The 22,301-nt window shown below is 41.6% G+C and overlaps 1 protein-coding gene across 4 annotated transcripts in view; it reads right to left on the reverse strand.

Moving 5' to 3' along the window:
• CLIP4 (CAP-Gly domain containing linker protein family member 4) overlaps positions 1–22,301 on the reverse strand; it is a 118,534-nt gene that overhangs the window by 83,342 nt on the left and 12,891 nt on the right. For 2 of the 4 annotated variants that reach the window (XR_010149164.1, XM_016948286.3), the window contains exon 1: positions 2,599–2,870. The gene's annotated coding sequence lies outside the window, so the exon portion shown is untranslated. Of the gene's footprint in view, positions 1–2,598; positions 2,873–2,934; positions 3,798–9,406; positions 9,565–22,301 lie in introns of those variants that run through there. The other 2 variants (XM_063789191.1, XM_009442231.4) reach the window with 2 other exon arrangements.

Raw genomic sequence — 22,301 nt, forward strand, 5'->3', positions numbered from 1 at the left:
ACATTTCTTGTTCATGCCTAAAAGTACTCAATACCTACTTACTGCATTAAACTTAAATTTTAAATTTGCAACAAATGTATCACACTAATGGAAGATATTAACAGTAGAGGAAACTGTTGGGGGGCACATAGGGATTCTCCATACTGTTGGCTCGATTTTCTATAAACTTAAAAATAAAGTCTAATTTTTAAAATATTTAATTTCATATTTTTTTCCAAACCCTGAGTATTTTCTCTTTCAAGAGACAGAAGAAATCAATGAAAGAAAAAGGCAAAGAGGGGATTTAAAAGGTAGACTGATATACAAAAGTCAGTTGTGGCCAGGCATGGTGGCTCATGCCTGTAATCCCAGAATTTTGGGAGGCCACAGTGGGCGGATCACTTGAGCTCAGGAGTTTGAGACCAGCCTGGGCAACACGGCGAAAACCCTGTCTCTACAAAAAAATACAAAAATTAGCCAGTATCATAACTTGTCTCAAAATAAATAAACAGATTAAAATTTGAAATAAAATAAAATAAAATTTTAAGTCAATTGCTTTCGTATATACCAGCAGTTAACAATGGGAATTTGAAATTTAAAACACAATACCATTTACATTAGCATCAAAAAGAGAGAGAGAAAGAGTTATGTATAAATCTAACAAAATATGTACAAAATGTATATAAGGAAAATGATAAAATTCTGATAAAATAAATCTAAATAAATGGAGAGATATTTCATGTTTGTGGATCAGAAGACTCAATAATGTCAAAATGACAGTTCTTCCCAGCGTGATCTGTAGATTTAGCACAATCCCAATCAAAATTCCAGCAAATTATTTTGTACATGTTGACAAACTGATTCTGAAGTTTCTGTGGAAAGGCGAAAGACCCCAAATAGCTAACACAATCTTAAAGAACAAAGTCAGAGGATTGACACTACAGGCTTAAAGATATACTACAAAGCTACAGCCATCAGGACTGTGGAATTGGCAGAAGAATACACAAATAAATCAATGGAATCTAATAAAGGGCTCAGAAATATACTCACTCAAATATAGTCCACTGATAACACAGGAGCAAAGACAATTCAATGGAAAAAAAGGATAGTCTTTTAAATAAATGGCCCTAGAACAACTGGACAACCACATACGAATAAATGAATCCAGACACAGATCTTACACCTTTTACAAAAATTAACTCAAAATGGATCGTGGACATAAACGTAAAATTCAAAACTATAAAACATCTATCTAGAAGATAACATAGAAGAAAATCTAAGTGACCTTGGGTTTGCTGATGACTTTTTAGATACAACACCAAAGGCATAATTAATGAAAGAAAAAATTGACAAGTTGAACTTCATTATATTTTTTCAATTCTGTTCTGTGAAAAATCCTGTTAAGACAATGAAAAGACAAGCCACAGACTAGGAGAAAATCTTTGCAAAACACATGTCTGGTAAAGACTGTTATCCAAAATATACAAGGCTTAAAATTTAATAAAAAGAAAATTCAATTTTTTAAATGGGCAAAAGATCTGAACAGACACCTCACCAAAGAAGATATACAAATAGCAAATAAGCATGTGAAAAGATGCTAACATCATATGTCATTAGGGAGCTGCAGATTAAAACAACCATGAGATGCCACTACACGCCTATTAGAATGGCTAAAATCCTAAACAGCAACACCATCAAATGCTGGTGAGGATGTGGAACACAGGAACTTTCACTCATTGCTGGTGGGAATGCAAAATTATAAGGCCACTGTGGAACATCACTTGGCAGTTCTTACAAAGCTAAGCATAGTCTTACCATATGATCTAACAATCATGCTCCTAGGCATTTACCCAAGTGATATGAAAACTTATGTCCACACGAGAACCGATATGTGAATGTTAGTAGGAGCTTTTTTCATAATTGACAAAACTGGAAACAACCAAGACATTCCTCAATAAGTGAATGGATAAACAAACCGTAGTACCTCTATACAAGGGAATATTATTCAGTGATACAAAGTCATGAGCTATCAGGCCATGAACAAACGGAGAAAACTTAAGTGCATATTGTTAAGTGAAGAAGCTAGGCTGAAAAAGCTGTGTGAAACAATGGTCACCGTAAAATGATCAGTGGTTGTCAGGGCTGGGAAAGAGAGCGGGAAGGATGACCAGATGGAGCACAGGAGACTTTTAAAGGCAGTGAAACTATTCTGCATGATATCGTAAGGGTGGGCATACAACATTATGCATTTGTCAAAACCCATCGAATGTAAAACACAAAAGTGAATCCTAATGTAAACCACAGGCTTTAGTTCATAATAATGTAGCATTATCTATTCATTGATCGTAAGAAGAAAAAAAGTCAATTGTGAAGCATTTTTAATACTCCTTTTAAGTTTGGAGGCTGAACTGACTTTCTGATCATTCTATTACGTACAAAAGGTTGCATTCCTGTAAAATATGTCAAAGTTGCCTCATTATATATCCAGTTACTGAAACCCACACTCATCTGTCTAAAATAATGCTACGCTGTGTTCAGGATACTCACCTCTGCCTTAGCAGAAATGAGTTTCATCAGAGGGCTGTATGGACAGGAGATTGGTTTTCTAGTGAGACTTACCCAAACCACGTGACTGTCTTCTCAGTGTCACGTAGAAAAAGAATTTTCAGTCCCTCATGGGTCTTTCTCACCAAGAGTACAGATTGTTCAGCGTGTTGGTTGGGAGTGCACGGAAATGGGTGTTTTCATACTGCACTCCCTGAGGCCCCTGTGCAGATCCAATTACAGAAAACCTGGTGGTGGTGGCAGGCTTCAGCAGGCCTCCCTTAGAGTCCTCCTTTGAGAGCACCAGCCAGCGTCCCCACAGGCAGCACGTACACAATAATGGCATTGTGGAGGTGCTATGGAGACCAGATTTAAAGGGCCGAACACTATTAATTATGACCCTTCACCTACCTCATCGGCTGCCAGCAGCAATAGCAGAGGAAGAAGAAACATAAATGGGGCCTGGACTTTCACTTCACAGCAAAGTAGCCCAGGAAGTTTGAGGAGACTCAGAGTCACTGTCAAGTCGTCAAGGACCTGGGTCACCCTGCATCCCCATCTGGGGCTCCTTCTATATCAGTTTTCCTGAAGCTTAGTCCAACTTCTTGAAGTGGGCCAAGAAAAGGCTGTTTCCAGAATTGGATATTGCATCTCTAAAACACAAGCTTCACTGATGTCGTGGAGTCTATGAGACACAAACTTTATCTCATATGGTAGAATCCGGAATGGTAGGAACAGAGGGAGGGAGCAAGCAGCCCATCGGAGGTCACAAAGTATCTTTGGGTGCCAGGAGTGGTCACTACCAGAGGCTCAGCTTAGGAGGGCAAAACACTTCCCATCTTTGCCCAAATTGCCACATCACCCAGGGCAAGGTTGCAGGGATTTCTTTGACTAATGAGAGACCTGCGGTCCCAGTGTGTTTTGAAATCATGCTCTCTGACACGCTCTAAAGAACAGAGGAGGTCAGTACAAATTGCTGGTCTTTGTTGATTTTCTTTTCTGCAAACAGATCAGCCATCGCTTCACACCCAAGGAAAGAACTGCTGTCCAGTGCCAGGCCCAGAGCTTCATGGTTTGTGGCAAGTCTTTGGAAAGATAACGTCTAACTTCATTCATTTTAGCTGAAAATACCCCATGGTGGCATTTTTCTGGTCTCCCTACTAAAAAAATGAACATGACACACAAAACATGGTGCATGGTTCTAGCTCTTAATAAATTCCAAGCCTTTTTGACCAAACCATTACTGTGTAGTTTCTAGGAGGAAGCTGCTCCCGCTAAAAAAAAAAAAAGAAAGAAAATTCCAATTATTAGGGTCATATATCTGTTTTTTGTTTCTCTCTTTTTTTTGAGACGGAGTCTTGCTCTGTTACCCAGGCTGGAATGCAGTGGCACGATCTCAGCTCACTGCAACCTCCGCCTCCCTGGTTCAAGCAATTCTCCTGCCTCAGCCTCCCGAGTAGCTGGGACTACAGGCATGCACCACCATGCCTGGCTAATTTTTTGTATTTTTAGTAGAGACGGGGTTTCACCATGTTGGCCAGGCTGGTCTTGAACTCCTGACAAGGTCATATATCTATTTAAAAATAAAAATATTGTGTTAATGGCATAAAGAACATTTAAGAAATTGAGGAGGTATCACTCTGTGTAGCACATCCAGGCGAGGGGAGCCTTGGAGCCTCTGGGACTTTCTTCAAACAGGAAACCACTGGCTAGGAGCTGGGGAGATCACAGTCCCTATTGAAATACCACTGCTGACAGAATAGAAGCTGCCTATGATGAGTGACTTCTCCCTGCCCTCTTTCAATATGAATGTGAATTCTCAGTCATTGTCTTCCTAATAGAAATCCTTAACCTAGAAGTGTTCACTCCTGGCTTTAAAAGGAATAGCCAACCCCTTAGTACCCAGAATTTTCTATAGGCTATCATTTTTTTTTCACATCTATTGCAATAATTACTATTTATACTGAAGATCCTAAAGAGCTGAAAGATCTCGAAGTACAACCAGAATCATGTACAAAAGACTCTGGAACCTGTACTACAGTAAGCAAGCATGTCACCTGAGAAATCATTAGTCTTGCTCACTCAGGGCTCTTGACTCAGCTGTGTGAAGAAAACGTGCTGTTTGGAGCATACACGTTCACATGGCCCACTCCCTGTGTTCATACAGCTGGCATAGAGCTTTGCTATACAGCATATAACCATCTCCAAAGCATCAGCCAAGAATACTATAGGAGATGCAGCAGTTTATTAGTAAAGTGTTTAATAAAAGTATGATTTTCAAGGGTGTGGGCAAAGTTTAGGGAAACCCTCAGAAAAAGGGCAGTACTTTGGGGCAGTATTAAAAGTATGTTACTACCCTAGCCTGAAAGCAAGGAGAGAGAGTGATTTTTGGAGCCAAGAGAGGGTGACTGTGTGGAATGGGGTTGCCTGATAGGGGCTGTTGTCCTCCGGAGAGGGCTGCAGCCAGCCCATGGGGACTGGCAGGGAGGACAGAGAAATCAGTGTCCTGACTTGTTACAGTAGGTAGCCGGTCAAGCATGAGCAGGGCAGAAGAGGCCTCCACCTGACCAAGAATGTCAGGCAACCATCAGGTGATGGTCAAGCAGTTGTTAACTGTCTGTCTAAAATAATAATTAGTCGCAGCCAGCACCAGGGAAAGGAACTCTCCCCACAGATAGAAAAAACCTGAAACGGGTGATCAGCCGCTTCCTGATAAGATCTCAGGAGAGGGGCGAGTGAGCTCCAGCATGTGCAATAAGAGGCAAAAGGGCAGCGTTTAACCAATATAAGACTTTCCAGGGACATCCTGCAGGTAGAGGGAAGAACGCCTCAAGTGAGCATGCGTACAACTCCGGTAAACACCGCATATGCCCACCTCCCAAGTGCTAGCAGGACACCACCACATACAGGCAGCTCACCCCAAAGGAAGAGTCAAGGGAAAAGGGACGCAAGATGCTGGAAGTATGCCAACATATAAAACCCTTAGTCCAAGATCAAAGGAGACACGGTCCTCCAAGATGCCCACTTGGCCCTCCTCCAAGAATACTTTTCTTTTCATTCCTGTCGAAAGCTTTTTGTTTTTGAGATGGAGTCTCACTCTGTCACCCAAGCTGGAGAGCAGTGGCGCGATCTCAGCTCACTGCAGCCTCCGCCTCCCAGGTTTAAGTGATTCTCCTGCCTCAGCCTCCTGAGTAGCTGGGAATAGGTGCCCAGCTAATTTTTTGTAGTTTTAGTAGAGACGAAGTTTCACCGTGTTAGCCAGGATGGTCTCGATCTCCTGCGCTCATGATCCTCCCGCCTCGGCCTCCCAAACAGCTGAGATTACAGGCGTGAGCCACAGCGCCCAGCCTGCTCTAAAGCTTTTTAATAAACTTTCACTCTGCCCTAAAGCTTGCCTTGGTGTCTTTTTCTACCTTATGCCCCTCAGTCGAATTCTTTTTTCTGAGGTGGCAAGAACTAAGGTTGCTGCAGACCTGTACAGATTTGCCACGGGTAACTTGGATACCTTCCACTGCCAACAAACTCACTCTCTTCCTCTGATTTCTTGCCAATGCCTCTCAAGAGCAGGAGCCCCAGCGATGCCATGAACAGGGATATGCCTCCCAGAAGAAGTGTGGGGAGGTGGGGACAGTGGTCTGCAGCGGCAGGCAGAAGATATCCAGCACTACCTGCAATTTCTTACTTTCCCTCTTTTGGTCATAAGTTTATAACCTGGCCTAGGCCTCCTCAGAACTCTGAAAAATGTACCTTTTCCACCTCACAAGGCTTGGTTCCACTTTCTGACAGCAAGAGAACATTGCGAAGAGAAATGTGAATGGGTTTCATCATGATTTCTGATGATAAGACATTGTGTTGACCTTTTGAGGTACAGCCACAGATCAGTTAATAACTTGGAAGAACAGCACATAATGATCCCTTGGTCTATTCTTGAGATTTGACTGACACCTGGCCGCCTGTAATTATTGGAGCCAGTACAAATTTCACAGTCACTGACTTGAGTGTGCAAAAATATAATTTTCTCTATTCTTTTATAATTGAGTGTAATTTCTGCCTTGAGCCTCCATTCTGCCTCAGAGAAAATTTAATCTAGTCACTTTCAGATAAACTCATTCAAATTCGGTCATTTCTTAGTCAATTCCAGTTTACAATGCAGTCACAATTCAGTTTAAAACTCTTTCTCTCCCTTTTTTTCCCCCTCCCTCCCTCCACTCTGGAATTGAATTTAAGCTCTCAATGGCTTATCCAAAAAGTCCACTTCTTGGTCTTAATGAGTCCTGTGTGCCTCTGGGCATCACAGAGTTTAGGCGCTCCCTTGAAAGAGGACCTGGGTGGTCCATGGAACACAAAGGGGCTCTCATATGTTCTCTCCATTGAGAGTGCAGCTCAGTCCCGACCCAGTTCTCATCTTATCCTGGGTTCCCAGTGGCTCTTTCTTTCTCTGCTAAATCACATTCCACAAGGAAGGTTTTGGGACACTGTGGGTGCTCTCCTGTGCCACTCAGACCTATCGGCAGCAGTCTCCAGTCCTCTTTTGCTATATCAAGATGACATGAGGCCGGATGTGGTGACTCATGCCTGTAATCCCAGCACTTTGGGAGACCGTGGTGGACGGATCACTTGAGGTCAGGAGTTAGAGACCAGCCTGGCCAATATGGTGAAACCTCATCTCTACTAAAAAATATAAAAAATTAGCCTGGCGTGGTGGCGGACGCCTGTAATCCCAGCCACTCGGGAGGTTGAGACTGGAGAATTCCTTGAACTTGGGAGGCAGAGGTTGCAGTGAGCCGAGATTGCACCACTGTACTCCAGCCTGGGTGACAAAGTGAGACTCTGTCTCGGAAGGAAGGAAGGGAGGGAGGGAAAAAGGAAGGGAGGGAGGGAAAAAGGAAGGAAGGAAGGAAAAAGGCCCTCAGAAGAAATCAACCCTGCTGACACCTTGGACTTCCAGCTTCCAGAACTGGGAAGAAATATATTTCTGTTGCATACGCTACCCAGTTTGTAGTACTTTGTTATGGTATCCCTAGTAAACTAACGCAGATTGTGAGAAAATTAGTCTTTTTATTTAACAATCACACCTTTTGTTTCATTTTTGAGACAGGGTCTCACTATGTCACCAAAGCTGAAGTACAGTGGTGTAATCATGACTCACTGCAGCCTCAACCTCCCAGCCTCACATGATCCTCCCACCTCAGCCTTTTAAGTAGCTGGGTCTACAGGTGTGCACCACCACATTCAGCTAATTTTTTAAATTTTTGTAGAGATGGGCTCTTGCCATGTTGCCCAGGCTGGTCTTGAACTCCTGGGCTCAGGTGATTCTCCCACCTCAGCCTCCCAAAAGGCTGGGATTACACACTTGCCCCTCTGCTCTCAGCCCATTTTGAGATTCTTTGAAACATTAAAACCAGCTCCAGAAATCCTTGAGAGGCCATAATTTACAGTTACCCATCTTGAAATGTGTCCACTGTTTCCTGGTTCAGAGATAAAACTCAATCTAGCCAAGCCATGTTCTCTCATATTATGAGTACTCAACTTTAGAAAATAATAACTTTCTGAAGATAAATTTATCAGGATATTTATTTCTGAGCTCTCTATTCTGTTCCATTAGTCTGTGTATTTTTATGCCAGGACCTTGCTGTTTTAATTACTTTAGCTTTACAGTACATTTTGAAATCAGATAGCGTATGATACCTCCAGCTTTGTTCCTTTTACTCAATTGCCTTAGATATTCAGGGCTTTTGGTGGAGCCGTATGAATTTTAGGACTATTTTTTCTATTTCTGTGAAGAATGACATTAGAATTTTGATAGATATTGCATTGAATCTGTAGATGACTTTGGGTAGTATGGACATTTTAACAATATTAATTGTTCCAATCCATGAACACAGAATATCTTTCCATTTATTTGTGTCTTCAATTTCTTTCATCAATGTTTTATAGTTTTCAGTGCACAGATCTTTCATCTCCTTGGTTAAATTTATTCCAAAGTATTTTACGTTTTTTGAAGCCATTGTAAGTAGAATTGTTTTATTTCTTCTTCTGATAGTTCATTGTTAGTATATAGAAATCCTATTGATTTTTGTATGTTGATTTTGCATCCTGCAACTTGACTGAATTTATTTATTAACATCAATTGATTTTCAGCAGAGATACTAAGAACATACATGTGGAAAAGACAGTTACTTCGATAGATGATATTGAGAAAGCTGGATGTCCACATGCAGAAAGATGAAACTGGACCTTTATCTCACATCATAGATAAAAATCAACTCAAAATGGATTAAAGACTTAAACATAAGGCCTGAAGCTGTAAAACTAGTAGAAGGAAACAGGAGAAAGCTTCATAACATTGGCCTGAGCAATGATTTTTAAAATATGACTCAAAAACCACAAGTGACCAAAGCAAAAATAGACAAATGGGTTGCATCAAACTAAGCTTTTGTCCAGCAAAGGGAAAAATTAACAGAGTAAAGAGACAACCTACAGAATGAGAGGAAATACTGTATTTGCAAACCACACATCTGATAAGGAATATCTAAAATACATAAGGACCTAAAACAACTCAATATTTTAAAAGACTCTGTTAAAAAATGGGCAGAAGTCTATTCAGGAATAGACATTTCTCAAAGGAAGACATACAAATGGCCAGCAGGTAAGTGAAAAGATGTTCAATATCACTAATCATCAAGGAACTGCAAATCAAAACCACAGTGAGGTATCACCACCCACCTGTCAGAATGGCTATTATTAAGACAAAAGATAACAAGTGTTGGTAAGGATGTGGAGAAAAGGGAATCCTGGCACACTGCTAATGGAAATGTAAATTAGTATAGCCACTATAGAAAACAGTATGAAGTTTTCTCAAAAAAATTAAAAAGAGGACTACCATGTGATCCCGCCATCTCTCTACTGGGTGCATATCCAAAAGAATTGAAATCAGTCTGCCTGGCCGGGTGCGGTGGCTCACGCCTGTAATCCAAGAACTTTGGGAGGCCGACGCGGATCACCTAAGGTCAGGAGTTGGAGACCAGCCTGAGCCCATCGCTAAAAGAAAAAAAAGAAAGAAATCAGTATGCCTATTCATTGCAGAATTCTTCACAATAGCCAAGATACATCTAACTGTCCAACAATAGATGAATAGAAAATGTGGTAAATATGCACACTGAAATATTATTTTCACCTTTAAAAAAAAAAAGGAAATCCTGTAATTTACGACAACATGGATGAACCTGGAAGACGTCAACCTAAGTAAAACAAGCCAGGAACAGAAAGACACATACTGCGTGATCTCACTTATATGTGGAATCTAAAATGTGTCAAACTCATAGACCAGGTGCAGTGGCTCACTCCTGTAATCCGAGGACTCTGGGAGGCTGAGGCGGGTGGATCACCTAAGGTCAGGAGTTCAAGACCAGCCTGGCCAACATGGTGAAACCCTGTCTCTACTAAAAATACAAAAATCAGCTGATCACAGTGGTGCGTGCCTGTAATCCCAGCTACTCGGGAGGCTGAGGCAGGAGAATCACTGGAACCTGGGAGGTGGAGGTTGCAGTGAGCCAAGATCACATTGTTGCACTCCAGCCTGGGCGACAGAGCTAGAGTGAAACTCCGTCTCAAAAAAAAAAAAGTCAAACTCATAGAAGCGGGGAGTAGAATGGTGGTTGCCAGGGGAACAATGGGGAGATATTGGTCAAAGGGTACAAAGTTTCACTTAGGATGAATAAGTTCAGTAGATCTATTGTTCAACCTGCTGACTATAGTTAATAATAATGTACTGTATAGTTCAAAATTGCTAAGAGCGTAGATCTTAAATGTTCTCACCACAAGAAATACGTGAAGTAATGAATATGTTAATTAGCTTGATTTAACCATTTCACAATTATACACATATCAGAAGTAGCTACTTACTTCCAAAGAGTACAGTGTGGAGCGGGGGAGGAGGAAGTTCACAGGGGAGCACCGGGACAAATGCTGCACAGCCAGGGATCAAGGTCAACATCAACAGCCACAGATCACATTGATAGTACGTACCCTTGATATGATGTGATGAAAATGGCATACTACCTCTGTGATCTTCCCCGAAACCCAGCATCCCAATCTAGTCATGACAATATCAGACAAATTCTAACTGAGGAACATTCTATAAAATACCTAAACCAGTATTCCTCAAAACTGTCAAGGAACCAAAAACCAAGAAAGTCTACAAACTGTCACAGCCAAGGGGAGGCTGAGACATGTCAGCTAAATATAACGTGGGCCCGGGCATGGTGGTGCATGCCTATAGTCCCAGTACTTTGGGAGGCTGAGGCAGGAGGATGGCTTAAGCCCAGGAGTTTGAGGCCAGCCTGGGAAACATGGCAAAACCCTGTCTCTACAAAAAGTACAAAAATTAACCAGGCATGGTGGTGCACACCTGTAGTCCCAGCTATTTAAAAGGCTGAGGCAGGAGGATCATCTGAGCCCAGGAGGTGGAGGCTGTGGTGAGCTGAGATGGCACCACTGCACTCCAGCCTGGGTGACAGAGCAAGACCCTGTCTCAAAAAAAATATATAGATAGATACGTATATGTGTATATTGTATTATATATATGCATATATGTATAATATCTAGTTACTAATTATATATATTATAATTAGCTAAAGTATATACACGTTAGTTAATTAATGTATCCATTACTTCATACATATATAATGTGGTATCCTCGATGGGATCCTTGAACAACTACAAAAAATGGACATTAGATAAAAACTAAGGTATGATGGTTAATACTGAGTGTCAACTTGACTGGATTGAAGTGTACAAATTATTAATCCTGGGTGTGTCTGTGAGGATGTTGCCGAGGAGATTAACATTTGAGTCCCTGAGCTGGGAAAGGTAGACCCACCCTTAATCTGAGTGGGCACCACCTAATCAGCTGCCAGCCCAGCTAGAATATAAGCAGGCAGAAAAATGGGAAAAGAGAAACTGACCTAGCCGCCCAGCCTTCATCTTTCTCCCATGCTGGATGCTTCCTGCCTCAAACACTGGACTCCAAGTTATTTAATATATATTTATATATATATTATATATTATATATAATTTATATGTATATAATTTATATATATTATATATAAATTATATACATATTATATTATGTACATAATATATATATTATGTACATAATGTATATATTATGTACATAATGTATATATTATGTACATAATGTATATATTATGTACATAATGTATATATTATGTACATTATATATAATATATATAATTTATATTATGTATATAATATATTATATATTATAATTTATATATTATTTATATATTATACATATAATATTGTATATAATATATATTCCATTAATTCTGTTCCTCTAGAGAACCCTAATACATAAGGTAATTTGAATAAGTGTGAACTTTAGTTAAAAATTATGAATCAATATCAATTTGTTAATCTGTTACATATGGTAACAAATGTACCATAGTAATGTAAGGTGTTAATAATAGGGGCAACTGAAGGTGGGGATGGTATACAGAAACCTTCTATTCAATTCTTCTGTAAATCTAGAAATGTTTTTAAAAAGTCTATCAATTTTTTAAATGTTTACATTCTTTACTTGGGCAATTCAACATCCCAGAATTTGTTCTGAGAAAATAATCACAAATGTGGGCAAATACTTACCTACAAGAATATTTCAATATTATTCATAATACATATATAAACTAAATGCTCAATAATAGGAGACTGGCCTAAGAAATTATTTTTCCTTAATTCGATGGAATATTGTAGTCATTAAAAATACTGTAAAGAATATTAGATGATGTGAATTTATGATATATTAAGAGAAAAACTAGGCTACAGATTATACATATGGCAACATTCTGTCTTTACTGAGACATAACTAGATATATGATAGACGATTGATAGATAGGCACATTTATTTTTATTTTCCTTTGAGCTTGTCTATACCTTCTAAATTCTTACATGGTATATATTGCTTTTTATTGTGGTAAAGTACACGTAACAAAATTTACCATTTTCAGCATTTTAAAGTGTAAAATGTCATGGCATTTAGTACATTCACAATGTGCCATCATCACAACCATCTAGTTCCAGAACGTTTTCATTGCAACAAAAGGGAACCCTGTATCCATCAGTCACTCCCATTATCCTATCCAGTCCCTGGCAACCACTAATTTGGTTTCTGTCTCTATGGATTTGCCTGTTCTCGGTATTTTGTATAAATGAAATAACACAACATGTGACCTGTTGTGTCCAGCTTTTCACTTAGCATAATGTTTTCAAGGTTCACTCATGTTGTAGCATCTGGCCAATACTTCATTCCTTTTTATGACTGAATAATAGTACATTGTATGGATATACAAATTTTGTTTATCCATTTATCAGCTGGTGAACATATGGACTGTTTCCATTTATATCTATTATAAATAGTACCACTATGTTCATATTTAAGTTTCTGTTTGAACATTATTGCTTCTATAATGTAAAAATGCTGTTCTTAAAAAGGTAACATCTAAATAAATTATACTCACCAAATCCCCCAGTCTATATGAGTGCTAATTCCCTAAGAAATTTCCTAAATTTGTTTACTTGGGTACAAGGGCCCAATCTTCCTTTCATTACATTTGTGAAGTTTCCAGCCCCAAATTTTAGTTTTTTTGTTTGTTTTTTGAGAGGGAGTCTCACTCTGTCGCCCAGGCTGCAGTGCAGTGGCACGATCTTGGCTCACTGCAAGCTCCGCCTCCCGGGTTCACACCATTCTCCTGCCTCAGCCTCCCCAGCAGCTGGGACTACAGGTGCCTGCCACCACGCCCGGCTAATTTTTTGTATTTTTAGTGGAGACGGGGTTTCACCGTGTTAGCCAGGATGGTCTCAATGTCCTGACCCATGATCCACCCACCTCAGCCTCCCAAAGTGCTGGGATTACAGGAGTGAGCCACCACGCCTGGCCCCAAGTTATCCTTTAAATGTTGAACAATATTTTTCTCAAGAATCTTTTCAATTCGCAACACACAAATTGAATTAAATAGGATTTTGTAAGAATTGATATAATATTTGAGACTAGCTCGTGTTTTCATTTCCCTTTGGCTAGTTTGGAAGGCAAAGGTGATTTTTACCATTTTATCCATTATTCCTGCAGTTCTAGTTAATATTTTGCATCCTAGAGGCAAAGAACGATAAGGAAAACAATTTGCATTCAAGTCTTATGTTAACATGTTAACGGTACACTATGTCCAGGTTGATGGTCAGCACTAGAGGTAGACTGGTTCATTATTTTTGATTGCCTGGAGTTGGGCAAATTCTAAAAGTTTCAAGCTATCAAAAGTTAATCATGTGGCGGTGGGGGGGTGCATGGAGGCTCACGCCTGTAATCCCAACACTTCGGGAGGCCGAGGCAGGTGCATCATTTCAGGTCAGGAGTTCAAGACCAGCCTGGCCAACATGGTGAAACCCTATCTCTACTAAAAAGGCAAAAATTAGCTGGGCGGTAGTGGCACACACCTGTAATCCCAGCTATTCGGGAGGCTGAGGCAGGAGAATTGCTTGAGCCTGGCAGGCAGACGTTGTGGTGAGCTGAGATCGGGCGACTACACTTCAGCCTGGGTGAGAGAGTGAGGCTCTGTCTCAAAAAAAAAAAAAAAAAAGCTAATCATGTGTGAATCCTGCTCAGCAATGAAAACGTCTGAACTAATGATGCATATAGTAACATGAATGACCCTCAGTATAACCATGCTGAGAAAAAGAAACTAAACCAAAAAAATAAATCTGTATGAAATTCAAGGATGGGCAGAGTGGCTCATGCCTATATTCCCAACACTTTGGGAGGCCAAGATGGGAGGATCACTAGAGGCCAGGAGTTTGAGACTAGCCTCAACAACATAGCGAGACCTTGTCTCTTTAAAAATTAGCCAGGCATGATGGTGCATGCCTGTGGTCCCAGCTACTCAAGAAGCTGAGGTGAGAGGGTCACTTGAGCCCAGGAAGTCAACACTGCAGTGAGTTGTGATGGCACCACTGCACTCCAGCTTGGGTGACAAAGTAAAACCCTTTCTCTACAAAAATAAATGTTTAAATCCCAAACAATGCCAGCTAGTCCATAGTGACAGAAAGATGATCAACAATTGCCTAGATGGATGAGAAGGGGTATATAGGGAGGGATTACAAAGGGCCATGAGGAAACTTTTGGGACTGATGGATATGTTTATTATCTTGATTGTGGTGATGGTTTTGAGACAGCCAGGTGGGTGGGGGTCCCTGGAGAAACTCCAACCAGCCTACCCACTGAGGTGGAGGCTCGGGAAGTTCATGCCCTTTGCAGTGGGGAGGAGCCCTGTCCCTCCTCTTCCTGTATGGAACCTGGGATTCGAACGGTGGGTGGGAAGTGCTCTAGCAGGGACTCTGGTCTAGCGAGAGTCTGTTTCCCCCCTTTCTCTCTTTTTACCCAATAAAACCCCATCTTACTCAATGGTCTGCAAGCCTGAATTTTCAAGGCCGTAGGACAAAGAACCCCGTCTTTAACTGAACTAAGGAAAAGTCCTGCAAAAGTTTCATGGATGCATGTGTGTGTAAACTCATCAAACTGTATATTTTAAATACATGTGTCAGTTATACCTCACTAACAGCACAAAGTAAAAAAAAAAAAAGCTAATGATGTGAGCTGCTCATACAATTATTATTAAACATAGTTTAAATGTGTTCATAATATTGGTCCCTTTTTCTATTTATTCGCATTTAATGTCAAAACACCAAAGAAGGGTTATTTGATGTACCTCAGGTTAGAGGCATGTTTGTTCTTGGTGTCTTTATTAGTAGTCTATTTTAAATGTTGACATTGTTGTAAATTAGAATCTACAGAGATCAACTCCCTGTTCTGCACAAATGCCAAAAGGATATTAATCTGGTCCAAAGATATGCTCCTTTCACAAGGCCGAAGTATTTTAATCATCACCTCCCTGGGTTATTCTTCAGAGTCAGTCTTGGGTAATTTATCTCCTTTAAATATTATTATGAATACTTATGGTTTTTTTTTAGGGGAGGGGGCCTATTTTTGTCATGGTAATTCTAAATGTATAAATAGAATTTTTTTTTTAAGTCATGAGCAAGCAGGAATGAAATTTCCCAGCAATAACATTAAAAAGTTATAAGCAGGGTTATAAGCAGTGGTTGATGTCCCATTCCCCCATTCAGCACAGACAAACCATCCTTATGGATAAATGTAAAGGGGAACTGAATCTGCTATCTGCTCTTCAGTCTAAGAGCAGACTTTAGACGAAGTTATAATACAATAAAAAGTTAAATACTGTAACTTTTTCTGAGAAAAATGCACACAATATTTGAGTTGTCTACAATATTTCAAAGACTCTGAGCTAGTCTGACTCTTGTTGCATAACCCTGGGAAATTGTGAAACTCAGTTCTGACTTATGTCCCACTATGATGAATTCATATGACCCAATGTCTTTCCTCAAATTTGCCATACACACAAATGTCTACTCACAAATTCATAAGCAATAACTAGAGTGAAGAGTCTATTTTGAGAAGTTTGTACAACTAGCAGCCATTATCTTTCCAAAGCCCAGGGTACTGATGGTGGCGGTGGCCTATTTAGAGCAGCTGCTGTGGGGATGCCAGCTGCAGTGGGGAAGGTGAAGCTGGGGCTATGCGTTCCACCGAGCCAGAGGAGGGCAGTAATAGGTGGGAGTCCCGCCCCCTACCGAGTTGGCTGGTCAAGAGCACCTCACTCCCCAGTGCAGCAGCAGCCACATCAACACAGCTCCAGACCCGGGCATCCCTGTACTCTCAGGGGCGTGGCTAGCCCCAAGCCCCCACAGGCTTGGAAGTGCCTGCTCCCACTCCCTGGCCTCTCCCAACCCCTGGCACTTGCTCCAATTTCAGAGCCTGAGCCTGGGTGCTGTCATGGCCCGGCTAGGTGTGTACATTCTCAGGGCAGCACTGACATGCCAGACATCCTCCACTGCCTTGGCACCTTCTGAAACTTTGAGCACCAACGAGCTCAGGAAGGGAGGCCAGGAGGGCTGAGGGAGGCTTAACGCAAGCCTGCAGGTGCCCCTTGGTGTGAACAGCCTGGGTGCCATGGAGGGCATGTTGATGGTGGCAGGAGGCAGACAGGTTCCTAGGAGGGAAGGGGTGGGTCCCCAGTGAAGCCCCACTTTCAAACCAGGGACAGCCTGAAGCCTGGGGGCCAGGCTTTCAGTCCCAGGTGGTGTCCATGACCCAGAGTGAAACTTTATGGTGCTTTTTCCAGGCACACCCATGGCCACCCATGGACCAATCACCACACAGTTCCTCCCTTCTGAGCCCATAAAATCCCTGGATTCAGCCACACTTGCATACTGGTCAGGATGACCTACCTGTGGAAAGGAGCTGCCCACTATGGGTCTCCTCTCCACTGAGACCTGGACACTCATCAGCATGGCCTGCCTGTGGAAACGAGCTACTCACTTTGGGTCTCCTCGGAGCTATTCTCTCATTCAATGAAGCTCCTTACTATCTTGCTCACTCTCCAGTTATCCATGTGCCTCATTCTTCCTGGACATGGGACAAGAACTCAGGACCAGCTGAATGGTGGGACTGAAAGAGCTGTAACACAAACAGGCCTGAAACATGCCCCCCACTCACCACATTGTGGGTGACGAGAAGGAGAAAAGAGCTGCAGCCCTTCTGGGAGCCCAGACCTCAGGGATCCCCAAGTCATGGCTATGACATGCTGTAACTCCCTCTTTGGGGCTTTGTGGTTCCTGGTATCTGACCTTTCTGGTGTTATTGCTTTCCCCTTGTCCACATGCTGGTGCCCACAGCAGAAGCTGCTTGCAGTACGTCTGGTCCAGCTGCAGCCTTGCACAGAGCCAGCACCTGTGCGGGCGCCTGGAGCTGCCTGCCCCACCACAGCCAGCACACCTGGCTGTGTGCAGTGGCTGGACCCTGCACTTGCTCACTCACACACCCTGGCAGGTATGGGTTCTGGGCTGGAAGCAGGAGCCACACGCAACCTGATGGGCCAAGTGAGCAGAAGGAGCCCAGCAGGCATGAGCAAAACTGAAGCAGAGGCACTGCTAGCCACAGAGGTTTCCAGCTGGCAAAGCAACCCCCTAAGGATCCCATGACAGTACATACATGTAAAAGTAAATACACAAATAAACAACCAGTCAAAAGTCAAGAAATTCGAGTCTGCTCTTATTTCCCTACAGAGAATTAGCAAACCATCCCACAGTTCATAAGGACATTGACACAGTTTTCCCGTAGGTTCTTCTGATAACATGGCTGAGCAGTGGTCTTACAGTTTGGGAAGAATTCTCAATTAATTCCTTCCCTGTGTGCTGTGTTCTGACTCAAAGCCCAGCATTTCTTTCCCCAAGCTATCTTGTCTTCACACCAGAGCTAAGTTCCAGAGGACAGGGACAATCCTCTGTTACAGGTGGAGAGACTCATACCTAGGGGACAAAGGCAAAGATCTGAGGATATTTCACAGGTTTGGGGAGTAGAAGAAAAGGTAGGAATGAAGAAAGGGGCTGTGAACTACATTTCCCAGCCCTTTTTGCATCTAAGTAGGGCCATGTGATAAGTCCTGGCCATCAGAATGTAAGCAGAAATGATGGGTGTCAACTCCATGCAAAGACAGTCAAGGATCTGACCTACCTTCCCCATACTCTCTTCCCTTTCCGCCCTGTAAGTCATGTATTGAAGATGTTCATGTTGCAAGATGGAAGGGCTTAAATCCCTGAGTCACCATGTGGAGTAGGGCTGTTTAAGAGAATGTCCCAACATCTACACTGGCATTGTATAAACAATAATAACTCTTACTGTGCCAAGTCACTGAAATTTGGGGATTGTTAGTTATAAAAGTTAGCCTACCCTTTAAAAAAAAAACAAACTCTAATTTATATGTAAGAATTGAATCTATTTCAATAAAACACTTTCTATCATACAAAAAAACTAGATAAATGTTTTTCAAGCTTGTGGTACATTTAGGATACTTTGATTCTAAACATACACTACCTTGTGTACATGAAATTTGCTTTGGAGGATACTTAGAGGCATCTTAAAGGTATAAAGAGTCAACCTCCAGAGGTACAATGTACCTGTGCGATGACTGATCCAGACCATACGCCATGCACACTAAGATTCAAGAAAAACAGGCAGGTGTTTCTACTATCATCACCAAATCAAAAGCTACTTAGGGCAGACACCTGGATATCACATGTTGGTTTCTGATAGAATTGTGTATACCACGAGCAACTCTGGATGGATTGCTCTAAGGTATATAACAGTAGCCAGAATGGTTCTTTTAATGATCCTCCAAAGCAAAGCAAGGAAGGCCAGTTTCTGAAAAGATAAATGTAAAGTGAGTGCCTAATGAAGTGCGTGGGACACAAACATGGCCTCCTTCCCCGCCAGCTCACCACAATAGATGCATGCTTATCTCTCTGTTACCTGTTCATCTCACATCCAGACCAAGGAACTGTGTTGCAAAAAGCACTCCTTCAGATATGGAGGACCAGGTATGTCCTAGATAGGCCTTGACTAGTGGGAAATTTTTCTTGGCTTTTAAGGTACAGGAGAGCCCCTTTGGTGAGGCTGATAGACTTTGAGGGGTAAAACATTTCTTAGATTGTTTAAATGACTTTCAGTCTTGGCTCAAAATTGATGTCACACTAGAACCATCTTTTGCTGATCAATTAGTTCAGGGCCACATCAAACAAAATGGCATGGAATTTATTTAACATGCTAAAGGGGAAAGACTAGTACCTTATAAACTAATGTTTAATGTAGTTACACTAGATGCATTGGTTTGAGCTATGATATGGCCTGATCTTTTTTTTTCAAGTGACCTTTTGAAGGTGGAGCCTAATTTTTCTCTCCTTGAATGTAGACTCTACACAGTGACCAGCTTCTACAGAATAGAATATGGAGGAAGTGAAGGTGACCTTTGGGATTAGAACTTGCTCTGGGGGAAGCCAGCTGTTCTGTTGTAAGAACACTCGAGCAGCCCTACAGAGGGGTCCATGTGACATGTAACTGAGGCCTCCTACAAACAGCCAGCAAGGAATGGAGGCCTTCATGTGAGTGAGCTATCACAGCCATGTAGATGAGCTATCTTGAAGAGAATCATCCAACCCCAGTCAAGCCTTCAGATGACTGCAATCCTGGCTGACATCTTGACTGCAAACTCATGAGAGATCCTTTTGAGTTGCCCCCAAATTCCTGACCCACACAAACTGTGAGATGTTATCTCAAGCTCCTTATTTTTGGAGTAGTTATACAAAAACAGACAACTAATAGAGGGACCCTTTTCCAAGACCTAGAGCATTATAGCTAGGACCCTCTTAGGCACCAAGCAAAGCATACAATACCGCATTTTAGTTAGATGTGTTTGTGTCTGTGTGTGTGTGTGTGTACACGCAAGTGCAACATACATAGAGTGTGCAACTTCATTGTACAACTCAAGGAATTTTTGCCTATATAGTGTATACCCATATAACTACCACCTAGGTCAAGATGTGGAACATTTCCAATATCCTAAAAAAAATTCCTTCATGTCCACAACCAGTTGATAGCTCTTCCTAGAGATTTACCACTTTTCTAATTATTTAATATAACTATGGATTACTTACCTGTTCCCGAACTCCATAAAAATGGAATGTTTCACCTTGCACTCTTTAATGTCTAGCTTCTTTCACTCATCATAATGATTTTAAAATTTATGCTGTTGTTACATGTTTCATTAGTTTGTTCCTTTCATTGCTAGGTAGTATTCCATTGTACAATTATATCAAATTTATCTATTTCCCTATTGATAAACATTTGGGTTGTTTCCAATTTGAGGCGATTATGAGTAGAACTATAAATTTTCTTATACCAGTCTCTTTGCAGACCTTTATGTTCAATATTCTTGGGTAAATTCTTAGGAGTGGAATTGACGGGTCACAAGGTATATTTTTAAATAACAGTTTTCCAAAATAGTTGTACTTTTATATGCCCACTCAAAATAATTTTTTTCATTTGAAGCAAATCCAATTTAAAATAAAGAAAAATAAAAGTTGGTCTTAATGAAAAATGAACGGCAATGAATAAAGAGCTTCCTAAATTTTTTGGAATAGTCAAGGAAACTCATGTGTAAGGTACAGAGCTATCTGACAGCAAATCCTCCAGGCAAACACTTTGATTTTGATCATTGGTTTGGAAATAATTTTAGTCACTTAGATCAAAGTTTTTCACAAAGATGAGTCAAGCAGGGGCCCAAATCCCAAGAGAAGAAGAATTTACATAAAGCATCCTCCAGATGAGTTTTTCACTCTGTTAAATGGATGACCCGAAGGGAAAAGAAAGCCTTCCCACGTGGCACCCTTGTTTACTGGGCCAGCTCAGCACTGTGACAAATGAAGCAACGTCTTGATGCCTAACGCAGCTCGCCTGCAGGCACTGATTCGGCTTTGTGTCTCCCCTGAGTTCTGCTTCAAATAAACAGATCAGGGAAGTTTATTAATGATGCACTCTGGGGCATCGGGCTGTGATAGGCAGCAGGCGCTGCACACAGCCCCAGTGGCCAGTCTCCAGCTAGCACAAGAGGCAGCTCTAAGTCCTGCCTGTTTTGGAGACATCCTGACACCCACGGTGTTGTTTTCGTTGGTTGTATGAAGTGGGAAAAAATGAAGACTGGAAAGCCAGAATAGCAACTCCAATCTCAGCAACTTCAGGGGGATGCTCAGAGATGCTCAATGCAATGTTTTTCTATTTGGAAAATTTCGAAATTGGCAACAACCTAGATGCCCAAAAATAGGAAATGGTTAAATAAAAGCCCCTCTCCCTCCTGCAGACAGTGGGAATCATTGTGTTTGAGAGCCGAGAAATTAAACAATGAGGCCTTCGAAAAATCCTGAGGCAGCAGTGGATTGAGCACAGGGTGGGGGTGGGGGGCAAAAAGAACACCAGGATTCAGAGGGCTCTAAGTGCATCATAGGCAATTATTTCCAGACCATTCAGGAATAAACCAACGCAAACCAATGAAATTCTTATGACTTTCATTATTATAAGTGCCCTAGCTTCCAGGGGGAAAGGAGTAAGAAACTTTTTTTTTTTTTTTTTTTTTTTTGAAGACAGGGTCTCACTTCCAAAGTCCAGGCCAGCTTGCAGTAGCACTATTACAGCTCACTGCAGTCTCAACTTCCTAGGCTCAGGTGATTCTCCCACCTCAGCCTCCGGAGTAGCTGGGATTACAGGTGGGTGCCAACATCCCCAGCTAATTTTTTGTATTTTTAGTAGAGACAGCCTCACCATGTTGCTCAGGCTGGTCTCAAACTCCTGAGCTCAAATGATAAGCCTGCCTCAACCTTCCAAAGTGCCGAGATTTATAGGCGTTGAGTCACCACACCTGGCTGAAACTGCATGTTTTTGAGTACCTACCTTGGGTCAAGCACTTACCAAGTACTAATTGACAATCCTCACAATGGCTCTGTGAAGTAAGTACCGTGGTCCTCATTTCAAAGATGAGCTCTGCCTCAGGAAAGCTTAAAAACTATCAGAAGTTTCCTCAACTAACAGGAGAAAGACTCAGGATTCAAACTCCAGTCTTTCTAGGCCAAGCTGTTGTTCTAGATTTTACTGACAGCAAATAAAGTTTAAAAGGAGGTTTTCAATGGGCAGCTGCTACCCTTAGCCACAGGCAGGAGCCCCATGCTCAGTTTGAGCAGAAAAATGGGCTTCCCCTTGAGTTCTCCTCTTAATAATGAAATGGCTCTCCACTGCCCAGTTTTTA

This window comes from Pan troglodytes, chromosome 12 (assembly GCF_028858775.2).
Source record: "Pan troglodytes isolate AG18354 chromosome 12, NHGRI_mPanTro3-v2.0_pri, whole genome shotgun sequence".
Classification (NCBI taxonomy): domain Eukaryota; kingdom Metazoa; phylum Chordata; class Mammalia; order Primates; family Hominidae; genus Pan; species Pan troglodytes.